The sequence below is a fragment of the Leuciscus leuciscus genome (genome assembly GCF_965113295.1).
Source record: "Leuciscus leuciscus genome assembly, chromosome: 25".
Taxonomy (NCBI): domain Eukaryota; kingdom Metazoa; phylum Chordata; class Actinopteri; order Cypriniformes; family Leuciscidae; genus Leuciscus; species Leuciscus leuciscus.
The window spans coordinates 5,324,202-5,337,923 of record NC_138724.1 but is presented as its reverse complement, the minus strand read 5'-3'; the positions used below and the strand labels follow the sequence as shown (position 1 = coordinate 5,337,923).

The window sequence follows — 13,722 nt, the reverse complement described above, 5'->3', positions numbered from 1 at the left end:
GTGTATGACCCTTGCCTGTACATTGGATTACGCCTCTGGATTGCCCCATCCCATACAATAAAGCTGCGTTTGGATCCTCTACCTTCGTGTCTCGGAGCAGTTCGTAACAGAAAACAAAACAGGCGATAAGTGATGATGAGTCCGGGCAGTGAGTATGGGAAATGTAGTTTGTGAGTGATAATAGTCTTATGTGGAGTGCCCTCTGGTGGCTCTCAAGGGCACTCCAGCTGGTGACCGTTACAACTGTAAGCACATCTAAAAATACATTCCTCTTGTGAATTTCTGCTTTTTGTTTGCATTCCTTCTCTTGGTTTTATCCTTGTTTTTGTCTTTGCTGACAAGGCAGATAAGGAATACAAACCAAATCATATTAAGATTACATTTAATTTCTTCCACATTTACCAGCTTTGATGTCATTGTTAAATGTAAATATTCTGCTACCTTTGTTAACGAACACCACAGGATCTAACTTTAAAACAACAAGAACAGATAGGCCTCAGACTACAGTACACTGTGCCCTTTTATGCCAGGATATGTTATAATGCAGACTCTGTACATTTTCCACAGTGAAAAGTTCATTAATATCACTTGTTTAACACTTGTATGAGATGAAGACTCCTATCATGCCAGTGGCTTGACATGTCAAAAGCTATTCTTAATGTGCAAGAGGTGAAAGTGCTATGACCATATACTGTACAGTAGCAGTTATGAGCAGAAGCATTTATTCAAAGCAGATTAAAAATGAGGAACATCAAACACTTTCTCATAAGAGCCATCAATATTTGTAGTACACATTACTAAGTATAACTTATAACGGGTTGTAAGGTATTGGTCAGACTGCGATGTAGGAAATCTCTCTCACTTTCGATGTCCTTCCATTTATCCTCAAGGAACTTAATTTTAGCTTTTAAAAAAGCATTTTCTTCCTTCATTTTTTGTAGGGAATCCTGCTGAGTTGGTGCTGTTGCTGATGCTCCTGGTGGAATATAGAAAAAAATACTGTAAACACTGTTGCACTTTAACACTCTATCTAAATAGCTATATTATATCTATATTAGTAAACTAGAACATTTACTAGCCAATGGCGATGTTATTGCCAAGGTGTGAGATAATGCATGATGCATAATTAATTAGTCAAGATCATGGTAATACAGTAATGACTCAAGTATTACCAAATCGTTTAGAAGGAATTACTAGGAAACGTGTTTTTGTTTAATAACACAAAAAAAAAAAAAAAAAAAAAAGGTAAAATTTAAAAGATTGTGAAAGCTTTGATAAAGGAGATCCCATTAATGCAGTAACAATAAATATTAGGGGTGTGACGAGATCTCACGATATTAAAACATGACATTAATACGTGATATTTCTCGTTGAAGTGAAAAGCTGTCGCGTCAAACCCCTAATATTTCATGATTAATATCATGTGTTTAAATATGATGGTTTCATTATAAATATGGTGATTATCTCTATGATGGACACCCAACTTCAATTATATTAAACATCTGAATCTAGTCATGCCAACAAATGGAAACAAATTTTTAATTACCTTTAACAAAATATTAACAAGCCTTTGACTCAAAATATCACATTCGTGAAACACGGATGTTTAGGAAAGAGCAGCAGAATGGTTTTGTGGTTTAGGAATATCAGGACTAACTCTTATTTCATATGAAATAAATTACTATCAATAAATGTATATTTTTAAAGTATTTAGAAACTTTGAACTAAACATTGATATTGTGTAGTTTGTGATCCTCCATCAGCAGCTGCAGTTTCTCTCAGCTGTATCAGTGCAGTCACTGTGACGTCTGACTGACAGAGGTTTTTGTACGACTCTTTATCACTGTGTGAACACTGGACCACTGTGTAAACTCTTACAGTAATAATCTCCTGTATCTTCATTCTGGACTCCACTGATGGTCAGAGTAAAATCTCGTCCAGTACTTGCTGTTCCACTGCCACTGAATCTAGATGGAGTTCCAGTATAACGGGTGTTTATGTCATAAATCAGGAGTTTAGGAGCTTCTCCAGGTTTCTGCTGATACCAGTATAAGTAGCTGCCTAATATTCCTACATCTATATTACACTCTATTGTTGCTGTTTGACTCTGTTGGACAGTTTTAACTTCAGGTTGAGTCAGAGTCACTCCTCTGGATTCTGAAGAAGAGAAAAGAAAAACTATTAGTGTTTAAAACTATTATCATCAAATACTTTTGCAAAAACACCAAAACCAGACTCAGTTTTTGTGTCTTACCTTGAATAAACAGTGCAATGGTCCAGATGAAGATGTTGATTGTGTTCATTGCTGTAGTTTAGTCTTGTGTGATGATGAAGATTGTGTTCTGCTCTCAGTCATGAAGTGTTAAACTCACAGCACTATAAACACTCTCAGAGCACTGAAGCATGTGCTGACAATGCAAAGTGACTCTCTCTATTTAAATCATTATCCTGAAGACTGTAGATCAGTCACAAACACATTATCAAACAACTTCCTCATGTTGAGAAATGCTAAGCTATTATACACACATTTCTGAAGGGTATATTGACAGAATCATACATATTATTAGTCATTATTAATATTTGCATTGCAGTTATTTAACAACTGATGAGGAAACTGTTGATTTGAAGACATTCATATACAGTATATTAATCCTCTACTGAAAACATTTTGATGGCACATGATAAAAATTATTCCACATCATTTCTTGGCTCATTTGGAAACATGTAATGAGATTAATGAGATTTCACTCCGAGTGAAGCAGTTCTTCTCTGCTGTGAAACACAGGTGTACGTTACACTTTTTGCACATCACTTTGGGTGTTCCTGTGCACCCAGAACCCTACCCCATTTCTGAACATGCAAAATAAGAAAAACTTCATAAATCCTGCCAAAAGGCTTCTCTACACCTTCATACACACACATATTTTTTAATGTACAGTTCATGTCATTTTATATAAGACTATTAAAGCAAATAATCTTGCTTTCTTCTCACACCAAGTGCTCCTGTGACCATGTGTCAGAAAAGGACTGTGCTTGATAGCGACTCCCAAACCTTATTGGCCTGTTCTTTGATACTCTTTTAACCTTCTAATCGGTTGCAATCATTTAAAGAAACATGTACTGAACATGATGTACTGAGGGCTTAAGAAAACTTTATATAAAATATATATTTTAAGAAACATGTTGAACTCTAAACCTGGTAGAAATTCAAAGCCATAAATCTAAACAAGTTGTTTTCCAAATGTGAGGTTGATATCTCAAAAATTCTGCTTTCAGTGAGAGTTAGTTTGGGCGCAGTCCTGGATCTGTGATTTGCAGTAGAGTTGTTCTCTCTCAAATATTACAAGCACACACACACACACACACACACATTTTATTACACACATACAAACCTCACTCTGACATACATACCAACACACCCACACAATTATCGCTGCATAATTTATCTAACTGGCTCAATAATATGCCGAAGCAGAAAACAGGAATAAAGTGAGTATTTGCTTTATAGGCCAAACCTGAAAAAATGGCACCATCTGTTAAAAAAGCCTTTGGTTTGAAGCCTCGCCAACAGAATGAAAGCCTGTTAACAAAGATTGCATAATTTTATAGTTAAATGGCCCTCGGATTACATTTTTTGCAATGCGGACATTTTTATCCAAGTCGTTCAGTGCTATTGTCCATATGACTTAATTTTAAAAACTATATTTATTCCAATAAATTAATTTATTTATTTTTCTTTCTTTGTTTTTTTTTTGTAGTAAAAATAAATAATAAAGTAAATAAATAATAAAGTAAAAATTGTGAATATTTTCGTAACTTAATATTTTCTATAATAAAAGCAATTTCATTGGACTTTGATTTTACAAAGCTCATTTTAAAAGTTTATATCAGACGTGTCAGACGTAAAAGACGTGACCCACGCCTGCAGCAACGGAAGAACAAGCCCGGGCAAATCCTTCACTCTCGTCTCTTCCAGCTTCCAGAAGTTTATTCCAACAGGGTTTCCCACAGAGCCGGATAATTTATACTTCACGTACCTCATGTAAGTAACTCTTTGTATTGTTAAAAGTTAGATTTTACCCTAATTAACGTGTTTGTGTTGCGCAATCTGCAAAAGTATCGCTCTGTTTCCAACAAACTTTTGCAACCGCCAACTTCGAATGTGCAAATATCTCAAACAGTTTGTTAACTTGAGCTCATACTGTATAAATCTACGTGTGTGTGCTTTGAATAAGTAATGCTGTCTTTGTGTGATAGTTCAATGTTTCAGAGGTGTTTGTAACTCCTTCAAAAGCATTGTCTTGGCTTCGTCATAGTTTGGCAGTGGACTCACGGACACACAGACGCACGGTCACACACGAAGCCACAGCTAGCTGAGTGATTATCGTCGGTTGGAGATTAATGTGCATTTTAAACCAGCCAAGTCAAGATCAATGGTGCTGAGAAGAGGAAAGGTGGATGATAAATCCCGGTTTAGCGACGCTGGTGTAACAATCCCGACCATCAATGAGAAGCCTTTCAAGAGATTAGGTAAGGTGTTTGACAGCACCCTGAGGGACTCCGCATCCATCCAGTCAACCTGCACTGAGCTGGACAGATTGCTGAAGTCAGTGGATCGGTCTGGATTGCCAGGGAAGTTTAAAGCTTGGCTACACCAGCATGGCATTCTTCCCAGGATCCTGTGGCCACTACTCGTCTACGAAGTGCCAATCTCGACTGTGGAAACCTTAGAGAGGAAGGTCAGCAGCCACCTCAGAAGATGGCTGGGGCTTCCAAAAAGTATAAGTAGCATCGCACTCTACGGGCACCGCAACAAACTGCAACTGCCGCTCAAGTCCTTGGAAGAGGAGTTCAAGGTAACGAGAGCTAGGGAAGTGTTGCTATATAGAGACTCAAGTGACCCAAAGGTGGCAACGGCTGGGATTGAAGTGAGGACTGGTCGGAAGTGGAAGGCTGAGGAGGCTGTTCGACAAGCAGAGGAAAGATTACATCACAAAAGGCTGGTGGGGGTGATAACAAGAGGCAGGGCTGGACTGGGTTCCTTTTCAACTCCCCATACTGACACCATCAAAGGGAAGGATAAGCGCTGCTTAGTCCAGGAGGAGGTGAGAGCGGTGGTTGAGGAGGAGAGAACCTGCAGGACAGTAGGAATGAGGCAACAGGGTGCCTGGACACGATGGGAGAACGCGATCGAGAGGAAGGTGACATGGGCGGAGCTGTGGAAGGCAGAGCCACAGCGGTTCAAGTTTCTCATCCAGGCTGTATATTATGTTCTTCCCAGCCCATCAAACCTTCACATATGGGGCAAAGTGGAGTCACCAGCATGCCCACTGTGCTCCAAACGTGGAACCCTAGAGCACATTCTGAGTTGCTGCTCAAAGGCACTGGGAGAGGGAAGGTACAGGTGGAGTCATGACCAAGTACTGAAGGCCATTGCTAAAGCCATTGCTACAGGAGTCGAGTGGGCCAAGCGCTCCCGCCCCTCCAAGCAAGCCATCGCCTTCGTCAGAGCTGGAGAGCTGCCAAAACTAGCCGCAAAAACATCTGCAGGTATCCTGGCCACTGTGAGGGATTGGCAGCTGTTGGTGGACTTGGAGCAGCAACTCAAGTTCCCCAGCCACGTTGTGACCACCACCTTAAGACCAGATGTCGTTCTCTTGTCGGAGTCCACCAAACAAGTGATTCTGTTGGAGCTTACAGTCCCTTGGGAAGACCGCTTGGAAGAGGCCTTTGAGAGGAAGCTCGCCAAGTACGAGGGACTGGTCAGCGAGTGTTGACAAGCCGGATGGAGAGCAAGGTGTCTCCCAATAGAGGTAGGATGCAGGAGCTTTATACCGATCCCTGTCCAGAGCCTTCAGTCTGTTAGGCATTGATGGAGTGAGGAGGAGAAGAGCCATCCGCAATACCACTGAAGCGGCAGAGAAAGCCTCAAGATGGCTATGGCTCAAGAGAGGAGATCCATGGGGGCAGGGTAGCTAGATTTGCTGGTCTGATCAGCCGCAGCTGGGTCACCTGGATGAGGGTGTATGATGTTGAAAGACCCGAAACACCCAATGAATCCAGGAACATCACTGAAGATGTGTCCAGTAGCATCAGTAGATGTATTTGCACAGCTGCCACTGAAGGAAGTGGTTGCCAAGTCTCCTGGTGTGGCAGAATTTAAGGAAAGATGGCCTGCCCTCTTCAAACCATTCCAGTTAAGTGACTTATCATTCAGTTTTTCCTGACACTACTCACTTCTGAGAATTTTTTTGGAAATTGTGACTTGGACATGAGATAGTAGACTCACTTTTTTGCTTTGCATAAAGTTCAAATGTTGATAATCTTTAAACCCCCTTAAATAACAGTCAAACATTTGCTGTCTTACAGGTAAACGAGGAGTTCTGGAGATGTACTGCGGTTCCCCTGGAAGAAACGTTTATGTCACAGCTGGACAAGCACAGCCCAAAGCTCCTCGAGCTCTTGAGGGCCAAGAGGAGCAACTGGTCAACACCATCAATAACTTGTTGATGAAGCTGATACAGGCGGGGCAAAAGTGGTTACAAAGTTAAAAGGTACAATATTAATCAATTGAGTAGTTTGATTTTCAGTTATCTTGCTTATCTGGGTGTTTTTTTGTTTGTTTGTTAATTAGACAGTTTTTTTTGTTCTATATAGTCTGAATTGTTATTACTATTATTATATTATGATGAATAATAAAGATAAGCTAATACAGACCTACAGTAATGATGGCATTACAGGGTTGGAGTGAATTTACCAACAAAAAGTAATGTATTCATTATTGTTGTATTAACTAGGACCCAGTGCCAGTGCAGTGAAGAAGAGAGATGTCCCTCTGAGATGAGACGCCTCTTTGAGTGTATGGGAGAGAGTGGACAGGAGCTCATCTCTGATTACTGGCTCGGTCTGGTGAACAGGTTTATAATGTGCTGACTGTTAATGTGAACTGACTGAACCAGCATTTGGCAGGTAGTGGTGGAGGATTTGTTTTTCATCAACAAATGAGATTGTTTGTCTTAAATACTTTATCTTTTATCTCAAAGGAGCTGTAGAGACCACAGTTCATGAGGACCTGAGAATGAAGAATATGAGCATCTATGTCTGCCGTGAGCCAGATGCAGTGGGAATCGTCATTGAGGGAATACCAGTCCTTACCAATCTTGGAAATCTTCCTTGATGACTTTGAGACTAAGAGCTCTAGTGTGCTGGAATATATAAAATAATAGAGTTTTTGCACCTTTTGTTGATTTGTAATTTAATTCTTATAAATTATTTATTTCAACATTTATTTATTTAATATTTATGTTAACATTCATCAGTATTCATGTTATATTATAGTAAGTTGTAATTCATATGAATGATCTACCTAAAATCTCTCCTAGGGAACCAGCGGAGCCTGAGCCGGCCCTGCATTTGAGGGAGAGACACACATGAGTGACAAACTAATATTAGTCAATGAACAATGAACTGGGGTGCGTTCTCCGATAACGTTGTCTCTTAGCGCGCTACGAAGACTCAAAAGGTACACCTTAACTACAGGTATACCTTTCCTACGTGTGTTCTCCGAACTATACCTTAGGATGTTGCTTAAGGTAAACCTTCTTAAGTTCGACCTTAGCAGGTGCTGTCCATGGTGGAGGCGCTGAATAGGTTGATATCGATGCCTCGATGATCGATTGTGCGCTCTTTCCTTCACAGCGGTATAGGTAAAGTATTGAGAAAACAATGTTCTTTATAAAGAAGCGTTTTAGAAATAGTACAAACTGCATTTATCGGGGCTCATTGAAATATGTACATGCAGAAATAAATATGAGTATGTGTTTATAATTTAGCAAGTGTGCAATCCCAAACCCTCACGGCCATAAGTGTGTTAATGTTCTCCACAACGTATATGCTGATTATCCACCAGCCATGTAGTTGACATACACTAACTGGCTCCGCGGACGGCGCCGTCTTTGATTTAAAACAAGTACTCGCTGTCTCGCTGCCATAGCTATAAAGTTTGTGTAAACTCATCTTTCTTTATATAGACTCCTAAGCCTTTTCTGTCAAATGGTTCGCCAGCTGATGTGCCTTAGGATAGTAGCCTAATTAAAAAAAGCTAACAACCATTAGTGTATGGAAACTTTATTAATGAAAACACTTCCATACACTGGGTGTAGGCTATAACAACATAAGTATTTTATGTGTAAATTTTTTAAGTAAAGTAAAAATGTAATTTTAATACTAAATCAGATTTTATATTAAATGTTCATATAAAATTTTCTATGTGTAATTAAACTGCGATGTAAAAAAGCTTTTTGCGTAGTGGTGGCCAATAGCGGTATGAACCGTCAGCAGCGATAAGGTATAGCTAAGAGCGCTCCAGACCTTACGAACGTATGACTTACAGAAGGTATACTTAACTAAGAAAGTTTCGGAAACCACGTATTAACGATAAGGTACTTCTTAAGGTACAACTTAAGAACGACGTAGCGTTAAGGTAGTTTCGGAGAACACACCCCAGGTTAATTCATTTTAGCATAAAGAAAATCTTATATCATATTTACCTTTAAGGTCTTTAGAAATTTTGAACTAAACATTGATATTGTGTAGTTTGTGATCCTCCATCAGCAGCTGCAGTTTCTCTCAGCTGTATCAGTGCAGTCACTGTGACGTCTGACTGACAGAGGTTTTTGTACGACTCTTTATCACTGTGTGAACACCCAGCTACCACTGATAACGTGGAAACTCTGACAGTAATAATCTCCTGTATCTTCAGTCTGGACTCCACTGATGGTCAGAGTAAAATCACTGCCAGATCCACTGCCACTGAATCTAGATGGAGTTCCAGTATAACGGCTTGTTGCATAAGATATGAGGAGTTTAGGAGCTTCTCCAGGTTTCTGTGAGTACCAGGCTAAACAATTATTACTCCACACATTACTGCTGGTTTTACAGTTTATTCTGACTTCTTCTCCTGGTTGAACTGCTGGTATTGATGGACTCTGAGTTACAGTGATCTGTCCTCTACACTCTGAAAGAAAATGATATATGATGATATACAGTATATGATCAATATGAATATTTTACATTTTAAGAAAACTAATAATCATTGTAAAAACTGTATTACACAAACCTTGAATAAACAGTGCAATGGTCCAGATGAAGATGTTGATTGTGTTCATTGCTGTAGTTTAGTCTTGTGTGATGATGAAGATTGTGTTCTGCTCTCAGTCATGAAGTGTTAAACTCACAGCACTATAAACACTCTCAGAGCACTGAAGCATGTGCTGACAATGCAAAGAAGTGGGCAGGATTTACAACAGCTTGTGCTGATAACAAACTAATATACACTAGAGTTACAGAATCATGACTTTATTTAGTATTTTTATTGTGACTCCTGAGACACTGAGGATGTGCAGATGAACGTCCATCTCTGTGTCCATATTCAGTCATGTGACCATCATCACTGCTACACTTCCACTAGATGAACCGCCATCACTAAAGTAAGATCATGAATCATGAGTCTGTTCAGAAAGTATCAGGACTGATTGTGAATCTCTAATCAGAGTTCATGGTGTCACTCCATCTATCATGAAGCCTCATGTGTGTCTGAAATCATCAAATGGAGAAGAAACAGGCTGTTAAAGATGGAGACATATTAGAGCTTGTTCACGTTTCATGATCTTGTGTGGAGATTCATAACCAGTCCAGATACTTTTAGAACAGACCTTGAATATGAAAACATGCTTGACTGTGTAGAACATGCAAAATACCTTTTATATTTTCATTGTTGACACTTTCTATTGACTTTGGCTCTAATATTCAATAAACTCAGATTATTTGAAGAGATTTTCACTGAAGATTGAAGTCTGAAGCTGCAGGTTTTTCTGTGAATCATGATGATTGATCTGCATATGAAGAACAGAAGCATCATTATGAGAAACTCCACAACATCATCCATGATCAAAGAGGTCAAAGGTCACCTCAGAGGTCACAGCTCATCAAATATATTTCTTTAAACAGTGTTATATCAGAAAGCATTTAGTCAAATCTGAATGAGTGAGTGTTGAGAAGAGCTGAGGATCTTCTAATATCAGTGTGTTGAAGTGTTGTTTCTCTCTCTCTGCTGGAGTGTGTGTTCACTCGAGTGGAATAGAGGTTTTTGTACGAGCGTTTCATTAGATTGTATCACTGTGGTGGACTTTCGGTGGAGGAACTAAACTGGTGATCGGTAAGTCTGTCTATTTAATCACCTAATAAAAAAATACAATTTAGATTTCAGAAAGTGTTTTACAGTTGAAACAAGAACAACATTTATTAATAATAATAATGATTATTATCATTATAAAGGTATCAATAACGTATGTTATAATGTCATGTATGTTTTCGTAAATAACTGTAACCAAAGTTAAAATGTTTAATAATATTTACAAATTCCTTTGTTACGTCTAAAATTGGTTGTTTGTCATGAGTTTTGGTGTATTATAATTTTTGGAATGTGTAACAATGAATATATAATATTATGTGTTATAACTGCAGTTATAATTAGTGTTCAGTAAGTCTGTCTATTTAATTCTTATAATATTCCTAAACATACAATTTAAAACAAGTTGAAACAAGAACAACATTTATTAATGATAATTATTATTACATATTGTGTTAAAACTTTACTTAAAGCCTTTAATGCATTATAAAGTGTTTCATAATGTTACAATGCCTTATATCTTATCATAAATAACTGTAACCAAATCTAAAACGTATAATTCATTAAAAAGAACTTTTATAATGCAATATGTATGAAAGCTTTAAATAAAGTGTTACTGATATTGTTTTTTGTTGTTTTAATTATTGTTAATTATTGTTTTAATCTAAAACTTGTGTGTTGTGTGTGTGTGTGTGTGTGTGTGTGTGTGTGTGTGTGTGTGTGTGTGTGTGTGTGTGTGTGTGTGTGTGTGTGTGTGTGAATGTGTTGTGTTTGTCTCCTGCAGCTGGTCCCACAGTGAAGCCCTCAGTGTCTCTGCTGCCGCCCTCTTCTCTGCAGATCTCTGGAGACTCAGCCGCACTGCTCTGCCTGCTCAGCTCTTACTCTCCACAGGGGGCGCTGGTGAGCTGGACACTGGACGGGTCAGAGGTCACCGAGGGGGTTCTGACCAGCGCAGAGAGCCAGCAGGACGGCCGCTACAGCCGCAGTAGCGTCCTGACCCTCAGCAAAGCACGCTGGGAAAAGGGAGAGCTGTACGTCTGCAGAGTAACACATGATGGAGCTCCTCATGAGGTCTCGTTCCACAAGAGCTCTGAGTGCTGATGTTTCTCTCCTGAAGATGAGCCGTATCTGAGTGTCCTGTGTCAGGCAGGATTCACATGAGTCTAGTGCTGCAGCTGTAGTGATTTACAACTCAATACTGAAAGAGTGTGTGTGTGCGTGTGTGTGTGTGTGTGTGTGTGTGTGATCTTTCAATCTGCTGTGTTTGCTGCAACATTCAATAAAGCTTCTCAACAAGTTCACTTTGTGTCTGACAACATCATTCAACTAACAGATGAAGATGCAGGTGCTTTTCAGAAGGTTGATGTAGCAGTAAATGTCAAATAAAGCTCTTGGGGTTTGAACATGGTCTCTGGAGACAGAGCTGCTCTATTCTGAGAGGATCACAATCACTCCACCCTGACAATGCAAATGGGGTTTTCAGTCTCACTCTTTGATTGGTTACATGATCTGGACTGGAACACTTTCACTTCTGCTTTAGTGAAGCAGCGCAGACAAACTGATCATTATATTTATAGGAGATTAAAAACTTTATTTTATAAAAATATCATAAACAAGATCAAGATCAAGAATCAGCCGTTCTGACACTAATTGTTACATAATCATTACATTTATAGGCGATGGTGTAAATATAATGTATATGAAAATGTTATTAAAAATATAATACATGATCATAAATGAAGAATCAGCCGTTGTGACAGTAATTGTGTAAGAATGTAAAAGTTTCTGTGTCTCAAATGGAAAGCATCACGTCCAGACAGCAGAAGTGACTGAATGCAGTCTGTTCAGTTTGATTGACAGGATCATATATTACACCTAAAACATGATGATCATATTGAAACACTGACTCATTCTCTTCATAAACACAAGAGTGATGTTGATTGTAATGATATAGTGTTATTAGTGTTTGGATCAGAGGTTTGACAGTTGATGCTGGAAGGCCAAGAGAGCATTACAATAGTCCAGTCTGGAGAGAACAAGAGTTGTGTAGCTCTGATAGGAAGGGCCTGATCCTCCTAATGTTGTATAAGGCAGACCTGCAGGACCGGGCCGTTCTAGAAATGTGCTCTGTGAAGTTTAACTGATCATCAATCACAAATAATACTTAGTGTACTAATACTATATGTGGCATGAAGAGGAATTACTAGGATCTAGTGTAATGACTACGCCACCTGGGAATTCTCAACCCAGGAATACCAACCTAATAAATAGACTGCACAGATTTCTCCCCCAATAGGACAAGAGACGTGGATGAATAAATCATTACTTTTTTTTATTAAAAGACACCAATGTAATAAATAGTTCAAGACAAAGACACTACAAGGAAAATGTTCAAAAGAATACTACAGCGCTGACTAGCACAAACTTCACAATTAATACAAAAGAAATACACTTAGTCAGAAGGGCAGCACTCAAATGATCAGACAACAGGACTGAGTGTGGCCAGCAGGGGGAGACTTAATGAGCACCACAACACTCGAATAAGTAGCACAAGAAATACACAAAAAAAAACAAAGCAATAAGTACATCAGTATCACCTTCACACCGGTGCACATACACAGCACAGCACAAAATAATCCACAAGTCAAGCCCCGCCCCTTTGCTTTTAGACACTCAACCCCTAACGAAAATAAACGACAGAACATACATAGAATAATTAGATACACAGTTCACAGTAGAAACTCTAATACAAAATAACAAAAAGAAAAATACAAAAATTAGCTACACAATTGAAAAAACAAAGAACAATACAATTACCAAACAAAACAAAACACTCTCCTTGTAAACATACACGCATGCACGCACACACACACACACACACACACACACACACACACACACACACACACACACACACTAAAACTGCAGGGCGGCGATATTCCTCCAGTCAACCTGCATGCAAAAGCAGTAACAGTTTCTTATTCGGCCGCAGCCAGAGTGGAATAATGAAAATGACGCAAATCCTTTCGTTTTAATATCTAGTTGAGACAGCAGCAAAACAGCAGCGCTCCGTAATCAACGAGCGAACGTCGGATAACCCCAGCACCGGAATCCTCCCCGCTACTCAGCAGAATACACTGCACGTCTGAAACGACAATCGTAATTAAAAGAAATATCATAGAGCATGACGCATGTATACAAATAACCTGCATACTTGGGGTGCGAGGAATCCCAGTCACGGCAGTCCAAAGTGACAAATCAACGCACACGCTGTAACATGGAACACAAGGCATTTTAATTTACCCACTGCCCTATAAGGGAAGGATAGACACTACAAACAACCGCCTTCCTACCTGTGAAGAGGCTGCAGGCACATCAGCCGTGGGAAACAGTACTCGTTCTCCTACATGCCATAAGAGGGACCACACAAACAATTTTCCCGCATGCCACTCAGCATGCGGAACCGGAAAAGCAAGGAAGAAGCTCCGTGACGTGATTCAATACAAGGCAGGTATATATGCTCCGCCTTTAGC

The 13,722-nt window shown here is 39.3% G+C and overlaps 1 long non-coding RNA gene across 1 annotated transcript in view; it reads right to left on the bottom strand.

Moving 5' to 3' along the window:
* Positions 1 to 415: 415 nt before the first annotated feature.
* LOC309490605 overlaps positions 416 to 13,722 on the bottom strand; it is a 200,228-nt gene continuing 186,921 nt past the window's right edge. The window contains exon 3 of the long non-coding RNA XR_014202754.1: positions 416 to 1,546. This is a non-coding gene — a long non-coding RNA (uncharacterized lncRNA). The remainder of the gene's footprint in view (positions 1,547 to 13,722) is intronic.